We start from the raw sequence: 5,925 nt of genomic DNA, 5'->3' as shown, positions 1-5,925 counted from the left end.
CCACCTTAAATACCATCTCCAGCTAAAGACAAAAGATATTGGTGGGGGAAGTTATGGGAGGTTTTCAGGCAAAGCACAGTCACCAAGGGGAAGGGTGTCATGCAGATTTAAGTCCTTGCCTCCCCATTGATAGGAGTTGCTAGAGATTTAGAGTCAACTTTCTCTCCCTGGTACAGTACAGAGAGGGAGACACGCTTACAACTGGAGATTTCCTGTATAAATGTAATTGTCTCCTAGAAAGGGTAACTTCTGGTTTTCTGAGTTTCTATGTCTGCTGTTTCTTAAAAATAATCAGCCTAAAATAATCCTTGTGCCCAAGAGGCATATTTGGGGGTGGCAAATTCTGCTCACCTTCAGAACATTGACATCACACTGGTTTGTGAGTGTCATTATTAAGAATATTTAAGGGGCCGGCCAAGTGGCACAGTGGTTAAGTGTGCACGTTCCACTTTGGCGGCCCGGGGTTTGCTGGTTCGGATCCCGGGTGTGAACGTATTCACTGCTTGTCAAGCCATGCTGTGGCAGGTGTCCCACATATAAAGTAGAGGAAGATGGGCATGGATGTTAGCTAAGGGCCAGCCTTCCTCAGCAAAAAGAGGATTGGCAGCAGTTAGCTCAGGGCTAATCTTCCTCAAAAAAAATAAAAAAGAATATTTAAGATATGAATCTGCACAGGATAACTTAAATCTTAAGCCCACATAAGAAAGAAACTTGAGGGGCTGGCCCCGTGGCCCAGTGGTTAAGTTCCTGCGCTCCACTTCGGCGGCCTGGGGTTTCACTGGTTTGAATCCTGGGCACGGACATGGCACTGCTCATCAGGCCATGCTGAGGCGACATCCCACACAGCACAACTAGAAGGACCTACAACTAGAATATACAACTAAGTACTGGAGGGCTTTGGGGAGAGGAAGAAGAAGAAGGAAACAAAAAGAAGATTGGCAACAGATGTTAGCTCAGGTGCCAATCTTAAAAAAAAAAAAGAAAGAAACTTGACAGAGGTTGACAGCAGTTTACTCAAATTTGACAATACTAAAAATTTACCCATCACCAATGAGTTGCAATGCTGGAATTTTTATCAGTAGTAATAATAACAAACTGATTAATCATGCAAAGGAAAGGTTAAATTACCTTTACATTTTTCTCTAGGAAAAATGATATTTAAAAAATGCCATATGAAGAGAGGATCAAAGAGTTTGTAGCCAAAAATCATAGAGGTGTGCCAGACAGTTAATAAAAATGTCATTGGTATGGAAATTGGGATGTTTTGTATATGTCAGCTGTTCAAATTTTGTAATTTGTTGTGATTTCTTTTCTCATTATAAATAAATATTAACTTTGGTATCTAATTGCCTGCATCTTAAAGAGGGTCCCTCAAATTGTAAATTTCAGGCCCCACAACCTAGATGTGTCCCTGGGATGATAAGAAGTAGTAGGAAATTTTGGTTGCAATTGGAAAGGGTTAATAAGGATGTGGATGTGGTAGAGAACTGGGAAATAGAGCAATTGTGGAGGTTGAATTAATAATTTTGAAGACCAGAACATTGTGACCAGCTTTTAAACTCTGAAATTCCAAGGTGTCCTTGGCACTGTGAGATTATGTGACCTCAGAGGCTGACTTCATGGAAAGTCCTCCCCCACAGGGGCCCCTCACTAGGGGCGCCTCCAGCTGCTCTGTACATTTCAAACCTTCAAAAAAGTGGCTGCCTAAAGGATCTATATTTGTATTATCACTGAGTAGGGATAACAGGTGGCTGGATTATTGTTTACCCACATATACTCTTGAATCCACCTCTTGCTTCTCAAATGACAATAGATAGCTCTTTTCTATCTTTTAAAGACAAATAGGATGTAGGCTGATATTACTATCAGTAATGATAATAATAACCTTAAGGAACAGAACTGGCAAAAATTTAAAAGAGCTAGTAAGAATCTCTGACTCTTCACTCTGAGCCTCATTTCCTGAACCCCATTTCATGCCTGAACAGAACTGCAAGAGAAATGGTAGACCTTCGGGTCTTGGGGGAGGGGAGGTGGAGAGTCTAGCCGGCGGGCGAGAAAAACAGACATGGTCGATTAACCCCAAGGGACTGATCCTCCATGATAATCTGAGAAGGGCAAATAGAAATTCCAGGGATATGATACACTTTTCATGCTTCTGGCGCAGACTGAAAAGATTAGCAGTGTCAAGTTGTGGAGGGGGGTGGGGAGCGTCGACCCGGCTCCTGCTGCGGTGCCATTCGGAGGGTTAATTTGGGGACCCTAGCTCACTGTTAACAGAGGCCTCACTGGACAAAAGGCAGACGTGAATTTAAGTCACTGTGTAGTCTGAGCCCTCTTTCCCGCCTGAACACCATCTCCTGATTACCCTGGAGGCAGGCAGGCGCGCTTCTGGACACCAGACAGAGGAGGAGACTACCTCCTGTCCCGGATCTGAGGAGGTTTGAAAGAGCAGAGGATATCCGAAGGCGAGGGTCAACAGCAAAGCGGGTCCAGAACTGCATTGCCCATACCCCTTTCCGGCCCCTGCTCCAGTCCATTTGGGGGCAAAAAAATGGTGGGCTTGGGGGAGGAATCTGGGGAGGGGACAGTGGTCAGGTTTGGGTACCAGCTCCCTATTCGAAAGCAGGCTGGCTTCTGGCCCAAGGAAAGAGGAGGAGGAAAATGCCCGGGTAACCTGCAAGCGCATGTGAAGGCAAGAGCCACCTGCAAACCACGGAAAAGAAGCGAATGTAAGCGACCCCCGCGGCAGGTCCTGTACTGCAGTTGTGACACCACAGCCACGCCCTCTACCATTTTGATTCAGAAAATGGTGGGCAATAGAGAATGCTGGGGAGGTGGGCGGGACCCCTGCGTGGGTGCCAGCTTCCTATTGCGGAGGATGTGGGCGTGTCGAGTGGAAGGTTACGAAAGAGAGGTAAGCACCCCGGTTCCCTGCAGATGGGCCCCCAGGGGTAGGGGTGGGGGTGGGGGTGGGGGGGGGGGTGGGGGCGGTCGGGCAGTCGTGGAAGCAAATCCTTTTCCAGGACTGCGTTCCCCACATTCTCGCCTAGCGTGCGCGCGCGCCTGCGTGCTTGTGTGTGTGTTTAGGGGGAGCTGATGGAGCTCTCTCGAAAGGAGTACTATGGGTTCTTTCCTTTTCTCTCCTTCAGGGAAAAGATGGTCTTTTTTCAAAGGAAAATTCCTGCCATGATAACACACCAGAAGGTCAGAAGGTTAATATTCCGGTGACAGAGTTCTGGATTTTTATCTTAATTTTTCCTTTTTTCTTGTGCCTTCTCAGTTTTCCAAATAGAGTATCTATTACCTGGGTAACAAATACTATTATAAGGTTAACAAAATGAAAAATTATAAAATTCAAAAGGACCTGTCAATCAGTTGATAAGATAGTCTAGTAGTTCTCTCCGACCATCACAAATCCGTGTCTGTCCCCCACTATATTTTTGTCATACAATATGCATTTTTTTAAAGATTTTATTTTTCCTTTTTCTCCCCAAAGCCCCCCGGTATATAGTTGTATATTTTTTTTTTAGTTTTGGGTCCTTCCAGTTGTGGCATGTGGGATGCCGCCCTCAGCATTGCTTGATGAGTGGTGCCATGTCCGTGCTCAGGATTTGAACCGGGGAAACCCTGGGCCACCGCAGCAGAGCACGCCAACTTAAGCCATGGGCTGGCCCCACAATATGCATTTTAACAAGTGTCGCAGATGACTCCATTGCACTCTAAACTTTGAGAGCCATCCCTGAGTTTGTCAGGTTAGGCTAAGCTTATGCTAGGGTAACAACACCCAAGCCTCAGTGGCTTAACACCGTAAAGGTTTATTTCTAGCACACAATAAATGTCCATGTGTTGGTGAAGGCCAGGGGTGAGGGGTTCTTTGCTTCCTATAGTCTGTCAGGGACACCAGCTGAAGGAGGCTTCACAACCTGGAACATTGCTGGTCACTGTGACAAGGGGACAGTGTCATAGAGATCTGTCACCCACTCTTGTACAGTAACCTCAGAAGTAACATAAGTCACTGCTGTGCACAGCTGATTGCCTGGAACTAGTCATGTGGCCTCACCTAATAGCAAGGGGCTGGGGGGCTTTGGGACTAGTAAGTACAGTTATCTGTGTGCCCAGAGGGAGTGTAATCTATAAAGAGAGAAAAAGAAAATATTCATAAGAATTCAAGGGGTGAATGCATCTCTAAAGCACTAAAACAAAAAATTCAAAATTACAACAAGGGGCCAGCCTGGTGGCATAGTGGTTAAGTTGATGCGTACCCCTTCAGTGGCCCAGGGTTTGCCACTTCGGTCCCAGGCGTGGACCTACGCACTGCTCATCAAGCCATGCTGTGGCAGGTGTCCCACATATAAGGTAGAAGATGGGCACAGATGTTAGCTCACGGCCAATCTTCCTCAGCAAAAAGAGGAGTATTGGTGGTGGATGTTAGCTTAGGGATTATATGCCTCAAAAAAAATTTACAAAGACAAAATGACAAGTGTAATATAAGAAAATTAAGTTTCTGGGCCAGCCTCAGTGGCCTAGTGGTTAAGTTCGGCATACTCCACTTCAGTGGCCTGGCTGCAGTTACCGGGCATGGACCTATACCACTTGTCTGTGAGTGGCTGTGCTGTGGCAGTGGCTCACATACAAAAAGAGGAAAATTTGCAGCAGATGTTAGCTCAGGGTGAATCTTCCTCAGCAAAAAAAAAGAAAAAAAAGAAAAAGAAAAAGAAAAGAAAAGAAAATTAAGTTTCTATGAAGCAAAGCAAGAATGAACATGCTCTTTGCTTTTTGTTTTTTCTAAGATGTCATTTCGGGGAATCTTCATGTCTCCAGACCAGTGTTCAAGATTATGGCAGCCTGATGGGTGCTGGTCAGGCTGGATTCTGGCTGGAATGAGGTGAGGGTCCAGGGGCTCACTGTGGCAGTTTTACAAGACAAGATAAATCCATCCCCCTGGCGTCCTGAGGGGTGGTGCTCAGGTAGAATTTGGAAGGCCTCACCCAAGCCACACTCCTCTGCAGGGAGGTCTGACTTTGGTTTCTCTGCTCCAGCCTGCAGCAGGCACCAGACCCTCCTAGGCTGATGGCTGGGCCGTCCTTGACATACTTACCTGGAGGACAGGGACTGTCCCCATCACAGGTCAGAGACCTTTGCCCTTCCCTCCTTTTCCCTTCCTCTTTCGGGAACCTTTTGTAGGGGAGGAGATAAAGCCCCAAGGATTCCTAACTGGAAACACTGGTTGGGACAGACTTTGGGTGAGCAGATGTCCAACCAGGTAAGTTGGGGCTGAAGCAGAAGGGGCTGGTCCTTCTCTCAGAGTCCAGTGAAGTAGCCCCCCAAAATGGGGTTAGACCTCGGACAAGACCTCTCCAGCCCTCTCCCGCCCACCTTTCTCAGATTCCCAGAAGGGCCTCGAATGTGCACAGGCCTGTTTGGGTGGTTCTGCGGTGACTGTAGCTCTGTGTGTGCCTGGTGCATGCTTCTGCTGTCTGCGTCAGCCCAGGCCCAGAGGCACAGGAGACCCCAGGGAAAGGGAGCTTGCAAAGGCACGCGGTCCTGCAGCTCAGGAGAAAAGGGGTTTCACCTCCTGTGTGAACATCCCTGTGCACTGCAGGCCCAGCCCACGAATTGGGAGCCAGGACAGTCAAGCTGTGAGCTGGTGTGAAGATGCTTTTGAAGGCATTGATGGTGGAGGGTCAGTGGCATCCAGAGCCTGGTTCTCTGGGCCCCTCGCCACCTCCCTGCCTAGGCAGAAGGCTGGTATCTCAGTCACATGTCCCAGAAGTGACTTGCCTGGCCAACTCCAGAGCAGAATGCATTGAGGGCCCTGGACTCTGGAGAGAGCCCTCTGCTAACCAGGATGCCCTGGCTCTGAGGGGACACTGCATGAGAGTGGGAGGCCCTGTGGTGAGGCAGCGTAGAGGGATCAAGTTCAGG

At 47.8% G+C, this 5,925-nt stretch overlaps 1 long non-coding RNA gene across 1 annotated transcript; it reads left to right on the top strand.

The window, feature by feature from the left end:
• Positions 1 to 2,800: 2,800 nt before the first annotated feature.
• LOC124233233 (uncharacterized) lies at positions 2,801 to 5,895 on the top strand. The gene is made up of 4 exons (XR_006887007.1): positions 2,801 to 2,914; positions 3,150 to 3,204; positions 4,791 to 4,885; positions 5,040 to 5,895. It is a non-coding gene; the product is annotated as an uncharacterized LOC124233233 (long non-coding RNA).
• The last annotated feature ends 30 nt before the right edge of the window (positions 5,896 to 5,925 follow it).

This window comes from Equus quagga, unplaced genomic scaffold (genome assembly GCF_021613505.1).
Source record: "Equus quagga isolate Etosha38 unplaced genomic scaffold, UCLA_HA_Equagga_1.0 164645_RagTag, whole genome shotgun sequence".
In the NCBI taxonomy this organism is placed as follows: domain Eukaryota; kingdom Metazoa; phylum Chordata; class Mammalia; order Perissodactyla; family Equidae; genus Equus; species Equus quagga.
Note: the sequence above shows the minus strand (reverse complement) of the source record. Positions and strands in the feature narration are given on the sequence as shown.